At 33.7% G+C, this 18,819-nt stretch overlaps 1 pseudogene; it reads left to right on the forward strand.

The window, feature by feature from the left end:
- The first annotated feature begins 1,209 nt into the window (after window positions 1-1,209).
- On the forward strand, window positions 1,210-2,973 carry LOC133178650 (uncharacterized; annotated as a pseudogene).
- The last annotated feature ends 15,846 nt before the right edge of the window (window positions 2,974-18,819 follow it).

Consider the following 18,819-nt stretch of genomic DNA (forward strand, 5'->3'; position numbering starts at 1 on the left):
TCAAGGTTCTGTTTGGCTGGTAAACAGGACATGGCTCTCTCATGTATGCTGGTGCTGAGGTAGAGTGTAGTGACGTAAGTATGTTGTCAGCAAAACAGGTTGTTTTGCAGACAGCCAATGTAGTTGTTGAAGTACCGGCGAAATATACTGAAAGGAAAAAGAAACGCAGGGTACACTTTTGAAGTGAATAATTTTATTTTTTCTTATGTATTTCCCAGTCTTCCTATCTAATGTTTAAAATCATGTTTAATGAAAATGAAACCAAAATCTCATTTGATTTTGTCGTATAAATCATGAGTTATTGAAACCCTTATGACGATATTCCCCAAAAGTGAAAGTCAAAAATTCTCATTATCTTCAATATCCTCCTCGCGCATCTGTCACAGCCTAGGCAAACGACGCGCGCATGCGCAGTGAGAGGAACACCAACGTAAAGGTGTCAAGCTGAAAACTCCAAATCGCGCAATGGGTTTCTTTCAGTTTTAGGGTGAATGTAATGATTGTGATAGCCTATTTCATTAATAGCTGTTTCAGTGGTAGTAAGGTGGCGATAAAACAGGTGGCAGGATGAATAACCCTTTTCCTGAAATGGCTCTGTTACGCGTCAACGTCGTCGTTGACGCATAAACTATTCCAGGCCCTCTCTGTAGACGGGTAAAACGTTTTAAGGGGAAAGTTTGTAAGAAACTGTACAGCAACCCGTTGTTGCATTTCTCCTTACTTTGACAATGTAAAAGCCTGACTCCATGAACTTTCGTCAACTGTACCATGATTGAAAGAAATTCATATTGTCTGAAAATATCGAAAAACAATGTGTATACCTCAAGTGCATCAACTGGCAGAGCATTATCGTTGACAAACTTGTCATCAATAGTCCATTTGCCAATTATCGAACGTTTCGAATTACCGCGATTTCGAGTTACGGCCCTTGAATCACAAAAGATTTCCATCGGACAAACACGCTTGCATGCTACCATTGTTTACATTTACCTCGAGTGTCGATATAAATAGCTTACGTTTTCCTGAGCTGCGAGAATACTTGAGGGCACGAGGCGTGACAACCACTGGTTATAATAAGGCGTCTCTTAGGGAAATTGCTTTGTCAGTGTACAACTTGAACTTGCCTGTTGACCCTGATTATCAACAAGACTCGGTCCTGCGTGATATAAAGGGGAAAATCAAAAGACCAGGACTTTCTAACAAAACCCACTTGAATTAGCCGGATACACAACTGATTTTACTGACATTCCGTTTTTTTGGGCTAAGACATATTTAATTACATGATCTTTACCAAGTCCGATTATAATGAAAAGAAACTTAAGGGGTATAAGTCTTTTGAGGACTATAAACTCTTTTCTGTCGGTCATCTTGAGAGTCTAGAGTACATCCACATAGCTGATAATAGTGCTGTTTGTGTATTTAGAGCAAAAGTAATGCCCACACAGAGGGACAAAACTTACTTACATAAAACATTTTAAGATTTGTGGTTTTTACTGGACAAGGAAAATGGTTTTGTTGTCACCGGTCATTGTGAATGTATTGGAGGTTAAGTTTAAACTAATTATATACTATTTGAAAATCATGCACACACAAGACTCTTAATTAACCTGATACTTTGCTCAAATAATTAAAATTATTTTTTTAAAAATATGAATAATAATTACTCTTCCATTCAAATAAGTGCTGATGGAGCTTGTCGACACCTTAAAGCTGTCCTATATGAACTAGAGGTTTCTGAAATAAAATCATGCACTGAAGGTGAAAATAAATTGGCCAAAAGGCAAAGACATCATGATGTACCAGTACCTATCCGTAATTAGAATATAGTGCGAGCTACATACCATCAGATTGAAACAAATAGGACAATGCCATATAGTGACCTGTTCGATTTAAGACCAGAAAACCAACGCCAACCTATATCAGCCGACAGTAAAAGACAATTCTGTTTAAAACTTCAACAGGTACACAAAAATCCTCTTTACTGATATATTTGGTGCCAGAGTATGTATTATGCAAATTACAATTAAGGCTATTACATAATATTAATATTTCCTGTATATTGCAAATTGCAGGATATATCCAGTGCTTGGATATTCTACTCAGTCCAGAAGAAAGATCCCGACCGACTCAGACAGACTGCACTGATCTAAAAAATATTTCCATCATAAAGAAAGCAACAACCTTTTTTGAAGTAAATTACATTTCAAATACAAATCTACAAGAGAATGTAGACCAGTTCTACAAAATGATTACATTTAATAAGAGTAATGTGAGTAATATATTGGGAAGACCCTCGTGAAAGGTTTAATAAAAGCCTCAAATCTTAGTGAAGCTTGTAATGCCATTGACAAAGACAGGCTCCTATCAGAAACGTTTATGAGGAAATCATTGGAGAAAGTCATCTGAAGGAACATCTGCTACCACCATCCCTAAAATGGGGTAGGAAAATAGAATCAATTGCAAGAATTTTGTATGGAAGAGTGTTGAAAAAGTAGCATTCATCTATATGTAAATCTATTAAGGTTAATGAAGTTGGACTCTTAATGAGCGAAAAGTACCCTGTATCAGCATGTATCGCCGATGGTATAGCTGTTTGCATATGCAAGATACAACACATAAAAAAACTTGTAGAAATACATTGCCCCTATTCCTTAAGAGAAAACCACCCTGAAGATGTTGCCCTCCAAAAAAGCGTTTTCTTAATAAGCTGAACAATAAGTGGTAAGTAAACAAGGAATGCCCATATTTTATACAAATTCAGGGACAACTTGACTATATGAATTTGATGAATGTGACTTGGTAATATACACAAAAACGGGAATTCACATTTCAACTGTCAAATTTGATGAAAAATACGTGCACTTTCTGAGCATGATCCAAATACTGCTGAAATTTCACAGAAAATATGTCGTGGAAAGAATTTTTCAGTCAGTTATGTGTAAACCTTGTGATGATGATGAAATAAATGAATGATAAAATACAGACAAAACACAGAAAATGTAAATATGTTTTCAGCTTTATTATTTTTCGTCATATATATCTAAATATACTAAATAGTATTATTTAGTATATCAAAAGAATAGGATCGTCCAGGATTTGAACCCGGGCCTTTTGCTTGCAAAGCAAACAACAAGCATCATACCCTAGACCACGGAGGCACTTGAATTTACTGCAAATTAAATGCAAACATTAGGTCACATATAATGTTTATATTCACGTTCGATATTGTCAAAATTTTACACAATTCATGGTGTCTAATTTAGCCTTTACTAAACAGTTCTAATAGATGTAATTAGAATACAAAGTCTGCCGAAAACCTGTATTATACGTAATAACTTCTTCACAGGCCTCTGTGCTAAAAATATTGCCAAGTGACTTTTAATAGAATAAATAAAAAAAACGGGGTGGGATACTTTGAGAGGCGCGAGAGAGGCCCTAGGGAGTTATGGTATAAAATTTCATTGCAAAAGCTCAAAAGCTTCTTGAGATATCGCCCGGAAACGAAAGTGTTACACACAGACGGAATGTTTGAATTTACGACCTTGACTTTTTAACCTCAAAATCAATAGGGGTCTTCCATAGGCCACAGGGAGTGGTTATGTAAAATTTCATTTCAAAAGCTCAAAGGATTCTCGAGATTTCGCGAGGAAACGATAGTGTTAAAACACAGAATTTATTAATTTATGACCTTGACCTTTGACTTTATGACAACAAAATCAATAGGGTTCATCTTTAGGCCATAGAGAGATGTTATGCAAAATTTCATTGCGAAAGCTCAAAGGGTTTTTGAGATACCGCTCGGAAACGAAAGTGTTACAGACAGACAGAAATACAGACGGACGGACAGACAGACCCAAATTAATATCCCCCACTTTCAGTGAAAGCGGGGGACAATTAGTTAACTATTTAGTACCTGTATAGAATTTACAGGATTCGCTATGTCTTTCAGTACAGAATTCATAAACAACTTTCTGTTAATTGGAGCATTATCCTTCAGATCATCAGTTGAGAAGTCAGACAAATGCCCCATATAAACATCTGTTTGCACTGCACCATTAAGAACTGATGGCTCAGTAGTTTGGCATTGCGAGTCACAACATTGTGTTTCCACTGTAACTTCTGTTACAGTTTCTCCTACCACATCTAATTTTAAATCATTTAAGGAGGGATTATTCTCACAAAAACACTTACTTCTTAAAGGATGACTGCACTTAAGGACATGCGAAAATTGCGTCAAAATAAACTTTCAAAACAAGCATTTTTCTTTTAATTGCACGAATGGTCAACATCTAATCTACAACTTTATGCAATTACATTAAATAAAAGTACGTATTTACGAAGTACGAAACTGTTTTCAAAGGCGGGTGTCATCACAATTTCTTGAATCTCCGTACGATAATGAGGACGCCCACTTTTTCACTGACTTTATACATAGTCAGCGCATGTTTGTCTATTGTTCTCCGTTTAACAGTAGTTGTATATTTGCATTAACAATGTTGTGTCAAAAGGAAAATAATAGACAAACATGCGCTCATGGTTTAAACGAGAAAAAACTGCTTCTTCTTACATTCGCTCTCTCTATTGTAACCAAGGGCTGTGACATGTTGAATATTATAATTCACCACGTGATTTCTTACCTCAGGTAACTCTGTGAATACTAAATTCCGTCACGTGACTTGTAAAGTAGCATGTTTTGTGCTATTTAAGGACAAAGTACTCGAACACGTTAAATTGTTAGGCGTTGATTTAAAAGATTCTTTACTTACATGGACGTCGCTCATATTGTTAATTTTGTTTTTGAAACCTCTGAAAATAGTGTACTTGTGCCATACAGAATAAAGAGGGAATGGGAAAGAATGATCTCGTATTTTTTTAATACATGTTATTGTTATTTATCTAGTCTAATTTTAGATCCATTCTTACAATATTAGCTCCACCTCTCATGCATACCTAATATTTAATCAAGGGCAGGTAAGTGTAAATTCTCTATATTTGGAAAGAGTAAGGACAGAAAACATAGAATCATTTTATTGCATCACAGTCTAAGATCATTTTAATATTAAAATTCGGCTCGAAATGGACAGGATTCTTTCATAAATATATAAAAAATGAAATAAGATTATGACATAAAAGCAACAGAAGTGACCGAAAAAGACCCAAAACCCGGCATTAAGTGCAGTCATCCTTTAAAAATCAATAAAAAATTTTCACAGAATCAAGAAGACAATATCACTAAGTGATGGTATCATTTAGATTAAATTTGACCGTTTTGTATTTGAAGAAAGGTCAGGTCAAGGTCAGTACCTTTTCCCAGGACATTAAGAATAAAAAAATACTGTTGCCATTAATGCGATGCCTACCTCTATTTCAATAAATTAAATGTTTTTTTCTTTTTGCATAATGAGATATTACCATATAGGGTCTATGAGATGATATAACCAAATTGACATAAAGAATTTAACTAAAATGGATATTGGCTAATCCGAATTTTCTCTATTTTTCTTAAAATTTTAAGATATTTTAGTTATTTTTATATGCTTCCTATATTTAAATTTTTCTTATTTTCACATATGGTAAAGTTGTCACATAAAGATACAAATCGATATAAAAGCAAAAAGTTTTGACCGTTTACTAAAAGAGAAAAAACACTTTTTTACGGATTTTCGGCTCAAATCTGAACTTAGATTGGAAGCTTTTAAAAGCTAACATAATTGTAGTTTGTGTGGAAAATCATATTTCTTTGATATATTTTAAAACTTTAGTCCCTTATTATTAATTTAACTTACATTTAAAAGTTTTCTCCAAGTCTTTGTTTGTGTAAATATTATAACTAAATTCATTGTTCTATAATTATTTTGAGAGGTAGAAAAGAATATATTTTCATATACCGCCATTCCGCCAAAAATATAGTCCCTGCTAGATTTCAAACTCAGTTTACCATTTCTATTTAAAGTTGTACAATTGTGATGAGGAAAGAAAAATATGATCTGTTAAATATCTTACATCTAAATATATAAAACATATAAGCAAATATACTTTGAACATTTCATCTAGTCAGAAACCAGACAAGAATCCCTCCTTATTGAATTACAAATTATTTCAAAATTTCCCTTTAACAGCTTTTTTTCCTTTAAAATAATTGTACACGTACATTAGTTTTCTGCATTTCTATTTAATATTCATACTTTCATACTCATATTTCATGCATTTGATAACATTATTTATTTTATCTGTTAACTTAAGATTTATTTAACATACCAGTGCAAGAGCCTTTGCTTTCACAGTAAATAACAGAAACTGATTCTTCAATTCCATCATCCATGGAGGGAACTTCTACTTCTTCTGGATTAAGCTGATGTTCAGTGTAACAGATATGATCAGCAATACTATGGTTAGCAGAGTAAAATGATATTTCTGATGATTCTGTCGCATTGTCAACAAGAAGATTCTTCCTACTTTTACTCAATGAGATTTCAAAAGTAGATCGCTGCGCTGGAGATTTCCTTTTTCTTTGACTTGAAAGCACCCGAACCTCATAGTCAGTTGCTGAAGCAGGTAATGGGTCAGGGTGGTCTATAGTAGGACCATTACCACCCACAAAATGTTTTGAACACATGTATGTATCTTTGTTGACAGTGTCTACACCAAAATATTTCCGACCACATAGTCTCACCCACCGATCACATTTTTCCTCCGACTTTTCAGTTTGGGTAATGGTATATAGAATACGCAATCTATTTCAGGACGAACCAAAGCGTGTCTAGAGTCACTATTACAACTCCCATAGCAACAGTGTTTAACTGGCATTATTCAAAGTCAAAATTGACAATAAACATTTTTCTTCACACCTCTTGTTTCTCCGGTGATGTGTCCTATTTCCGGTTGCCACTTACATCACTGAGAAAAATGCCGCTTTCGCTATTGATAATTGGCAAATCAACTATTTGTACGTGTTTTTGGCTTTCTACCACTTCCCCTACGTGACGTCATACATTTCACGGTTGAGTAATACTGAACACTGATTTTAGTGCATTGTTACCAAGATTCTCATCTGAATAGTTTTCGTAATTTTTCATACAGTCGGAAAAATTTTGCATATAATGTAACCTTGCGTTTCTTTTTCCTTTCAGTATATGCTGCCTGTAGCATGTTCTTATGAGACTTCGTGCAACATTGTTCTGAGCCACTTGTAACCGGTGCATGGGTCGATTCGTTATGCCAAGCAGGAAGGCATTGTGATAGTCAAGGTGGGATATGACTGTAGCATTGATGACCTTTGCACACGCTTCCTGGGTGAGATGGCGTTTCACCTCGGAGATTCTCCTGATGTTGAAGTACATGTACATCTTTCTTACCACGGAGCTGACTTGTGTTTCCATTGTTAAGGTGGCATTCAGGACAGCACCCAGGTTCTTTTCACAGTAGACTCAGATATCTATGGTGGCATATTTCTGACCCTTGTGTGCAAGTTATTTTTCTATCAAATATGTCGATATGCAAGATAAATACGTTTTGCATGTCAACATAGTCATGTCAACATGCAACATAACTATGTTGACATGCAAGATAATTGCAATCAAAAAAAATTTTCAAAAAATTTTCAAAAATCTCAAATATTGCCCACATATGACATTCAACATGCTAGATGCTACTTATTTATGTTAACATGCGAGATAAATGTGTTGATATGCAACTTATTTATGCCAACATCCAACTTGGTTATCTTGACATGCAAGATAAATATGTTGATATGCAACTTATTTATGTCGACATGCAACTTATTTATGTCGACATGCAACTTGGTTATGTTGACATGCGAGATAAATATGTTGACATGCAACATATTTATGTCGACATGCAACTTATTTATGTTTACATGCATTTTTCAGACACAGTTCTGCCATGACCTTAACCTTAGACCTTTAAACATAGTTCAAGGTCACTGCATACCCTTTAAAAGAGACGTCGGACAAACAGATGGATGGACGGACACACTAAATTACTATAGGTCGCCCGCAGAGAGGAGGGGCCCTGAGAGGGGCCCTAAAACGTTTTATAATCTACGGTCACGTTTCTGAATCGCCATGACATTTTATCCAAGGAAATTCAATTTATACTTTATTGTCCACCTCATATTATAGAAAATAATTTAAACTCCAACATTTGCTTGAATAAATTTTCGATCAATAAAATCAACTTAAATCTTACCGAAAAAAAAAACAAAACAAAAACAAAACAAAACAGAATCGTGCCTCATTGCACGTGTCTTGGGTAGAAACGAATCTGCACGCTCTCACAAATGTTCAAATTTTGTATCACATAATTTTCTTTTGCATTTAAATTCAATCATTTAATTCAAAATCTTAAACTGAAAATCGATCATATTTAAAAAAAAAAAAGTATATATCCAAAATGAAATCACAAATCGACCATATTCACTGTAAACTTTTTCGCCATTCCTGGGTCTTCAGACATTTACATCGATTTGTGATCTCATTTTTGGATATTTACTTTTTTTTAAATTATATATATATATATATATATATATATATATATATATATATATATATATATATATATATATATATATATATATACGCTACTCAACATAATTAAGTTGCATGTCAACATATTTATCTCGCATATCAATATAACTAAGTTGCATGTTGACATAAACAAATTGCATGTTGACATAACTAAGTTGCATGTTGACATTAATAAGTTGCATGTTGACATAAATAAGTAGCATGTTAACATAACTAAGTTGCATGTTGACATAAATAACCTGCATGCCAACATATTTATTTCGCATGTCAATATGAATAAATTGCATGTCAACATAAATAAGTAGCGTCTAGCATATTGAAAGTCACATGTGGGCAATATTTGAGATTTTTTAAAGATTTTTTAACATTCTTAGTAAATTACAATTTTTTGCATGTCAACATAGTTATGTTGCTTGTTGACATAACTATCTTGCATGTCAACATATTTATCTTGCATGTCGACATATTTGATAGAAAAATAACTTGCACACAAGGGGCAGAAATATGCCACCATAGGTATCACTATTGCCTCACCAATTTTCAGGCGAATATCTTTCATACGGCACTGATTGTGGGTACTTTCAACGATCAGTTGCTCAGTTTTTGCATCATTTAGTTTGAGTTTGTTCACAGTCATCCAAGTTCGGACACTCGCTATGCACTCCTTCATAATGTTGACTAGAGCGGTAGGTATGACAGTTTTTTTTTTTTTTTTTGCACTCAAACGGCTGTAAAGTTAAGTGTCAACTGCAAATCCATGACGGTTTATGACAAACTGGTTGATGACTGTCCTGAGTTGGAAAAGGTACGCCAGGAAGAGAAGGGGGCCTTGAACAGTCCCTTGGGGCACTCCGGTGGACAGTGGCACATCTGAGGACATCCTGGTGTTGATCTTCACTGCTTGGGTGCGGCTCCGGAGGTACGACTGTACCCAAAAAAGTGCTGTATTCATCTGTCCAATTTCCTCAGTTTCTCCAGCTAGAGGTATGATCAATGCTGCACTCAGATCAAGAAGGGTCAGGAGCATGGCGTCACCTTCATCCAATACTGCTTCTACATCTACTTTTATTCGCAGGATGGCTGTCTCAGTGCTTATAAGCTGACTGAGGTCATCATGCAGACCATTCCTGGTGAGATGACTATTAAGCTGCTGTGTGTAATAATCTTGCTGATGAATTGGATATTTGAGACTGGCCTATAGTTACTGAAAGTGTTCGTATCCAGTCCAGGCTTTTTTAAGACGTGGTGTAACAAGTGCACGTTTCAGCTTAAGTGGTAAAAGGTAGGGGCTTCAAGTGCCAAAATCGGCCCAAAAAATACATAATTATTTAAAAATTGGACTCCACCTATTTTCCACTATTTCTAATTAGAGTATTCCAAAAATAGAAAAACTTCGAGAAATCAGGAATTTATGATATCATATTTATGACGTTTTTGCGTAGTTTGGCAAAAGTCATCAAAATCACATAATTTTTACAATAAATTGATCAAATAAAATACCTCCGCAAGCATCCACCAACATTAAATTTCTTTTATGTGATCATTATCAAATTTTTTATCACTAGTTTAAACATCGTATTAATAGAAGCCTGCGGAGCATAAAAAATCGCCGAAGAAACCCCTACCTGTGTATATGAGTTATCAATAATCATTTATTATCAACATAAGATGTAATTCCTTTTATTTCGTCGTACAGGTCTAAAAAACATACTTTCTTATAATACTCGAAAAGAAAATAAATTGATAATCGAATAACTGGTAAGGTGATTATAATACACACGTACATTGATCCGCGCACCAGTTTACCTGACTCCGTATTTAAAACTGGTCTTTCATCAAAATGATAAAGTGCTAAATGAAATGAAACCAAACCATACTAGAGGAAGTCAGCTTTAAGCATGTCCTCTAGGGTTAAGGGTTACTATTCTATCATTTGAAGAAATGGAATGCTTGATAATTATATAGCGTGTCTGTTACAATATTACTTGCATAGATAGATAGCGAGTCAACGAAATTCTACAACGTATTTTTATTATTATTGTCACTTTAAAGATTTATAATGAAAAGTTTCTCAACTGCAGTTACATGTAATAAAAAATTTACTTATTAAATTTTTAATATAACCGCATGTTTTATTTTTTATAGTTTCATAAATTGTAAAATAATGTATTCTTAATAGTCTGTTCTCCTGACGTGGTACAATATAACTAGGTTGGTCCTTTATGCACGTTTCTGTGGAACACAAAAATCTTCATGTAATTTAATTTAGAGAGAACATCTTCCACTGATACTATCCAAGACGAATGTTTCATGTATGTACATGTACATGGTATTCTTCACGCCAGAGAACACTACACCTCATAGACAAGTGCAAATATCACTGATAACATCAAAATAAACATTTTCAATTTTTTGTATCAAAAATTTATTTTAAGAGAAAAAAAAATAGAAAAATAATTATTGCCGGAATAAAGTAGATGCCGCAAAGAAAATCGATTCAAAATCGTTTAGTTTATTTTAAATTAGCAGGTAAAGATGCCCCTTTTTTTTTAAATGCATCTCCATCTCTCTCTCTCTCTCTCTCTCTCTCTCTCTCTCTCTCTCTCTCTCTCTCTCTGATTTGATATAACAAACTACATTGGAACCTGATTTTCAAGTTTCATATGTTTTTTTCTTTAAATATATGGTATTTCATATTTTGAAAAAAAAAATTATCTTTTTTTATATAACTAAAAGAAGAGAGAAAATGTAAAAAGGAAAAAAAAAATGATGATGCCTCTCTAGAGAAAAATGCATTATCTTTCCTTGAACTTGATACAGTTTTCTCTTCTTTTTTTTTTCTTGCAAAGAGTCATTTTAAGAAAAATGAAAAATTAAAACAGAAACATATCTTTCCATGTTCAACATATCACCAAGATTACTGTCATCTAGATACAGGTTCCCTGGATTAGAGTAAGGAATCTTCCTGATTCGGAGTGTGAATCCTATTATGCTGTCATTTTTATTATCAGTAACAAATTGCAGAGTCAGTTCATTCTGTGTAGTTTTGAAGGATCTCAGATTGGGGAAATCTGCTGAGGATCGGATTTTCTCACACAAACCTCAAGATGAAATCTAGGAATCAGTTTGACATTCCCAACACGGAGTCCTGTGAGAGTTAAAGTTCCACATAACTTATAATTGTAAAGAAATATTTGTTTGTGAACTTAGCGTAAGCTTTCACAATGTGACATTTTTACTTCTAATTTTAAATTGCTACAATTTTATAGTCACAGGAATAAAATCATTATAGTAAGATACAGCTCTACATCATGGCAGAGAAAGAATATTTCTTTCTGATCTCAAATTGTTAGAGTGCTGTACTAGTTAGCAAGGCTGCAATAATTCCCAGAGATATAATGGGCACTACCATGAAAATCTTGTAAAATGATATGAGTTTATGACTTATTCTTCACCAGTATAATGGCTACCAACCCAGTTTGTTGTACAAAATAAATCTAGAAGAATTCATTCTTAGACCTGTCATAATTCAGCTTACAGCGCTTCTACTTATTTTTTTTTTTTTTTTTTTTTTTTTTTTTTTTTTTTGCTAACAATTCAACTTTTTCTTAAGAGCAGTTATCTCATACATGCACCACATCCGCATATTTTACATCTGTGTAGAACCTGTCTAATGAAAGCAAAATAAATGTTTATTAGAGAGTTTCTATCAAATGTGTGCTTTGATAATATCAAAATATTTAATCTATTACAATTTTTCATAAATCGCAGAGATATGATTATTCCAACTGCCATCGGACTGAACGTGAAGCCCTAAATACCCTAAATGTGCATGACTACTAGATCGTTCAGTAATGAATCCATTTCCCCAAAGCGAATGTCTGCAAAGAAGTTTCTGTTTCATGTGAAATTAAGGACCCTCTCTAAACTTTACCCTAACTTCAGCGTACTTGTGTATAGTTAGAGTCACCCACTATTTGACACAAGATATAATAAATTGTAATCTGCACTGTGCTTTATTTGCATGTGTTTTCTCAATTTGAGTAAGCAAAAGTAATTTTTTATCATTACTTCATTGTCTGTCTTTGAAGATTTTTCCTGGATAAAAAAGAAACGCTACTTATATTAAAAAGGAATTATTAATTTCAATATATCTTCCTTTACTCTAGATAATTCTCTCAAAGTTCAAATGTTATTTTTCATCAATGGATAGATGGTCCCTAATATAAATTGTTTTTTCAGCATTGCATTCTACAGTCCAGGAGTTAAACCATTTCTTTATTTTTTCAGGATCATTTGTAAGAGATAAAGTAGGAGTAACCATATCGGGGTCTACTATAGGAAACAAGGATATATCATCCGTGAATAAACGGATGCCATCATGTATGCATTCAGAAATATCATTGATATATAGAAGGAATAAAATGGGCCAAGCACATACCCCTGGGGTACTCCTACATCAATGGTTTTAAAAGCTGGCGAGAAACCATCAATATTTACTCTTTCCTGTCTGTCAGTGAGGTAATCCTTAACTCAACCCAAAATATTATTTTAGAAGCCATTTTGTAAAGTTTGAATATGGTCTTTATGCCAAACCCTGTCAAAGGTCTTAGAAATATCACAGAGTATAAATCTCAAGTTCCCTGCCTTTATCAAAATTTATCACGATTTGACATAATTTTATCATATATTTCAACTAATTGATTTACACTAGAGTTACCAAGTTAGGACCCAGATTGGTTATTGGATAAGAATTCGTGGTCTTTTATATAATTAAAGGATTACCTTTGTTTTCTTTTTTAAAAATGGTGAGACATGTGCCTGTTTCCATATAAAAGATAGATATTTCTTACTGAGTGACATGTAGAAGAGGTTGTAAATGGTTTATGAATAGAGAATGGTGCATATGAAAGCATTCTGGAGAAATATCCGTCTGGCCCTGGTTGTAAGAGGTATCTCTTTGAGTTAATATTGCAAAAGACTCCCAATATTTTGGGAAATAGTTTTATACTTTTAAAAACTCATTTATCAGTCCATAAAATACTTTTCTCCCAGCTGTTTAATAAAATAAAATTTTATTTTATTTCCATTTCTAATTGGGAAGGAAACAATATTTTCATTAAAAAGTTCTACGGGGGCAAGAAATAGGGATACTCAGTCAAAGAAAGTGATAGAAATGTCGTGTGTTCGAATCATGGCCGCAAGTGACCTAAGTCAATAAGAGATAGGTAGCACCTGTTCCAAGCGCTAGGCACTTTGAAGTGAAAATTGTGGGTCCTTCGGACGAGATTTTAAAACCCTCACTGTTTAATTGCCCTCATCATGAGTGCCGAGTAAAGTTCTAAATTTGAAGCCCTTCACCGGTATATGGCGATGTCTCTATATGAGTGAAAAATTCTCGAACGGGACATAAAACAATATACAATCAATCAATCAAAGAAATTGTGCAAATTAAATAAAATAAACAGTAAGAAATTTTTATTGATTTTAATCCTGCATTAGTTCTTTTGTCCAATATACAGAATGGAGGAAACCCCCGATCGGGGAACGTTCAATGAAACGTTACTCTTTTGTGAAGACGCAGCTATTTTAAGGCTGTCCGAACGCTTAATAATCATACGATATATACTATTTAATTTTGAGCTATGTTTTTGATTTCAATTTGTTGTCTATGTATACATGCACAGTTAATTGGAAATGAGAGTAGAATCAGGTATTATAAAAAAGCATTTTTGTGATGTCACATGGCTGTGTTGATCACGTGACGGACACATAAATTTTCTAAAATGTTGCACGGGTCCTTCGAATGAGACCTGAAAAACTGAGGTCCCGTGTCACAGCAGGCGTTGGCACGATAAAGATCCCTCACTGCTCAATGGCCCTGAGTGCCGAGTAAAGGTCAAAATTTGAAGTCCTTCACCGGTATATGGTAACGTCTCTAAATGAGTGAAAGATTCTCGAATGAGACGAAAAACAACAATCAATCAATCATTAAATGTTGCACAAAAATCGCATCGGCACAAGTGAAAAACAACATTATTGTGAAGGGCTGGTTACATAACTCAATTAAACATATCCTTGGGTATATATAAAGTGCTGGGGGCAAGTCTGAATTTTATTTCTTAAGAAAATATTTCACGAGAAATTAAACTCTTCGTTGCAATTTATACAACATGAATTACATACAATCCCCCAGCAAAATTCAGTTAGAGGACATATTTTTCTAGTAGATTCACACAGCATATCTTCAATCTATCCTTATTTTATTCACTTGTGCCAGTCTAATTTATACATGATTTATGAATTCTGACTCTGTCTACGGACGTATAAGGGTAGCATTTCACATTCTATTTTTTTTGTAATTGTTTGAATACGTACCTGCCAGACAAGAAAAAGGAATAACGATATTATATTGCAAATATTCACCATCATAACAACATATTGAAGCTTAAAACAACAATCCAGACACATGACTTAAACAACGTAAAAAAAAAATTCTACATGTCATGTGAAAGGAATGTAAAAGTTATGACACTTTCCCTGCCATGTCTGCTCAAATTTGCAGTGACTTGAAGTCATATGCCATTATGACGTCATATCTAGGTAGTTGAGAGAAGTTACTACTGCCACTACACTGTGACATTCTTCGGACATCCTTATCCTAGCCGCAGAGTAAGCAGTGCTTTGTCAGGATTATACAATGAGTATGTACTGCACCGTCGACTCGACAACGGATTTTAAAAGATCATTTTTTTTGCAGTGACATGCAAGATTACTTTTTTTTATTTTGGTTACTTTTCTGTTTATCATATTTCCAAGTGCCAATCGCTTCCTTGCTAGATTTCCGTGAATAAATTACCTGATCCATAGCCATTCCCGCTGTTATTTCTATAGACTTCTCAGGAACTCCTCGAGTATTATAATTTGCTTAACACCAAAACATGTAAAAGTGTAGGGGATGAAAGTGTGTCACCATAATCAACTCGACTTGATGTAAAACTTGTATATATGTGTCATTTTAAATGTAAGTAATAATATTTGCTAAATTTATTGTATGAATTGTATGAATTGTATATACTTATTTAATGTCTGATGAGTAAAAAGGACAGGAATATTTCTCCCAAGGTGCTGGGAACATCGCAATACGTTCTATTGCCCGAGGCCATTTGCCGAGGTCAATAGAGCACACTGAGCTGTTTCCAGTATATAGGGGAAACTACTCCGGACTATTGACTAAACAGATATTAATTTACTGCTTTATTACTTAATATTATACTGCATACATGGACACTGCCAGTCCAATAGATCGCCGGTTGGAAAGTCACAAGCTATTGACCGGCGGTCCAATAAATCACTCTGAAGATAAGTAAATAGTTCAGACGAATAAATAGTCAAAAATAATTCATTTTTTTAAATAAAAGAACAAAAAAGTTACATTGGTTATAAGTTGTTTAATTTTTCCGAGAACAAAAGGTTTCTACTACACAAAAAATAAATATTTACTATAAGAATGCCTTATTAATTAATTGGTTTAACTTTAAGATTGGCGAAACAGAACAAGAATTTCTTAATTTAAATGTTAAACATAGTCTCATATTTAATAAAATGAAAGAGTAACTCTATATCAAAGATAAAAAATCGATGGACAGTATAAGCCAATCAATATTAGTTTGACCTTTTTCTGTACCGAAAATTCAAAGTCTGAAGAGAGACAGAAAACTACATTATATACATAAGTAACACTGTGTATGTTTACAGCTCTGCTAAGGACAAAGCGATGATTGTTGTATAACATAAATTGTAATATAAATTTGAACACTTAGAAATCCTACTATACGAAACACTTTTAAATGCACTTGTCATTACAAACCATATAATTGGGAAGTCTGGGGATTGAATCAAAACACTTGACAAATGTTTGGGTTTTTTAATAATGTCTCATTTTTAATTACCGCATAACACCGGGAGATTGTTTTTACTAGAACGCCTTGTCTAACATGTCATATTTCCTGCGATGCATTTTTTCATCTATTTTATAAAACATAAATATCATGTCTTAAACTAAATTGCGTCTTACATTTTTTATTAGGCTTTTTTTAAATATAATTAGTAGCTTTCCGGCGGTATCAATAGCACATGTCATTTTTATAATTTACATATAATTATGAAGTACAATCAGTCACATACACCTTATGAGCTCTGTCATACAGTCTTTAAGTCATATTACAGTTAATTGAAGGGGCATAGTTTCATTTTTTTTTTTTTTTTGTAAACTACGTATACATGACACCTGCTATGTTGCAACCATTATTAAAATAACGCCCACTATTATAATTATTTAAATAGTAGTTGAGCATTCATTTCAAAACCAAAACCAGGTTATAACCGCGATTGAAATAATGCGCATTATTGAAATAATTATTTTAATAATGGTTGAGAATGCATTTCAAAACAAATATCACGATTCAAACACTACTGAAATATCACCCCCTTTGAAATAATTATCAAAATAGTGAGTTTTATATATTCAATAGTGGATGAAACATTGCAACCATTGTTGCAATAATACATACTATATGTACTGAAAAAATCTTGAACTTTTCTTCTACGTGAATAACTTCATTTTAAACATGATCAGTTTTAACACCATAAACTCCTGTGCAGTTTATACAAAAATGTACATTTATTCCTTACAGTATAATTAATTTTCTATCATTAACATTAAAATTTTTAATGATTTTTTTTAAATGAAAAAAGCCTTTAGAATGAACAAATTTAAGTTGTAATGTCTAGCGGGTTGATATATTTTTGACAAAAGTCATGTGACGATTTACGAGATAAAACGATTTTTTTCTATCCAGGGGTGCGTTACACCCAGAATTGAATTATAAGTTCTTATTTTTCAAATAGATTTATATTTGTATATTTCGTAAACAATAGAGACATGGGGTCACATTGTTTTCACTTATTAGAATATAGTGGGTCACAATGGGGACTTGAAGTTTTACACAGGAATAAATGGAGAAAAAAATCTCTTAAAAAATCTTCTTTTTAAGAATAGAAATGCCATATTTAGTCATATTGATAAAGAAGCATTCCAATGTAGTGTAGTTCAGGTTTGTTCAAATTATGACCCCGGGGTAGGGTGGGGCCACATGGGGGATGAAAGTTTAACAAAAGTATATATAGGAAAAAAAATAAAAATCTTCTTTTCAAGAACAGCAAAACCATGCTTAGTCTTATTGATTTGGAAGCATTCTCAGGGTAGTCTAGATTTCTTCAGATTATGACTTCCAGGGGAAGGGTGGGGCCACAATGGGGAGATGAAAGTTTTATATAGGAATGTATTGGAAAAAATCTTCTCAAGAACAGAAAAGCCGTGTTTAGTCAAATTGATATGGAAGCATCCTCAGGTAGTGTAAATGACTCAAGTGAGCTTTTCTGATCAAAGAGTGTCCTGCGTCAGTCTGTCGTCTGTCGCCCGTCTTCTGTTGTCTATCGTCTGTCGTCTGTAAACTTTTCACATTTTCTACATTTTCTCCAGAACCACTAGGCCAAATTCATTCAAACTTGCAACAAAGCATCCTTCAGTGTAGAGAATTGGAGCTTGTTCACAGGAAATGTCATGCCCTCTTTCAAGGGGAGATAATTAGGAATTCGTAAAAATTTAATTGCATCTTTTAAAAATCATCATCTCAAGAACCACTGGGTAAGAAAGAAGAAACTTATGTGAAAGGTGTATTACTTACTCTAGACTCACGTTTGTTCATATCATAACCCCGGGGGTAGGGCAGGACCACAAGAAGGGGTCGAAAGTTTACATAGGAATATACAGGAAATGTCTTTAAAATCTTCTTCTCAAAAACAGCAAAGTCACGATTAGTATTATTATTTATTATCGAAGTATAATAATCAGGTAGTGTAGATTCAAGTTTGTTCAAATCACGACCCCTAGGGGTTGGGCGCAAACACAACAAGGGGTCCAAAATATACAAGTGTTATGGTTAAGAGGCATTTGTGTAAAACGGATTGAAGACTTCAAATAATGGAATGACCTGACAACCCTTAACTTGGATTCGACTAGCCAAAGGGTATTTAAGGCAAAGCTTTGGGAAAGCTTTCCGCTATAAAATTTATTTTGTATTTTTTGAGACAAATTCCTTAACCCGAAAAGTGCTGGGAGCAACTTCCTCATGCTCGAGAATTGTTATAAATTTAGCTGTCTTTCTATAAACTCCGGACAAAAATGTAATACGCACTGGAATAATATTAG

The sequence above is a fragment of the Saccostrea echinata genome, unplaced genomic scaffold (assembly GCF_033153115.1).
Source record: "Saccostrea echinata isolate AGI-Se365-2 ecotype Australia unplaced genomic scaffold, CSIRO_AGI_Sech_v1 ptg000003l, whole genome shotgun sequence".
NCBI lineage: Eukaryota > Metazoa > Mollusca > Bivalvia > Ostreida > Ostreidae > Saccostrea > Saccostrea echinata.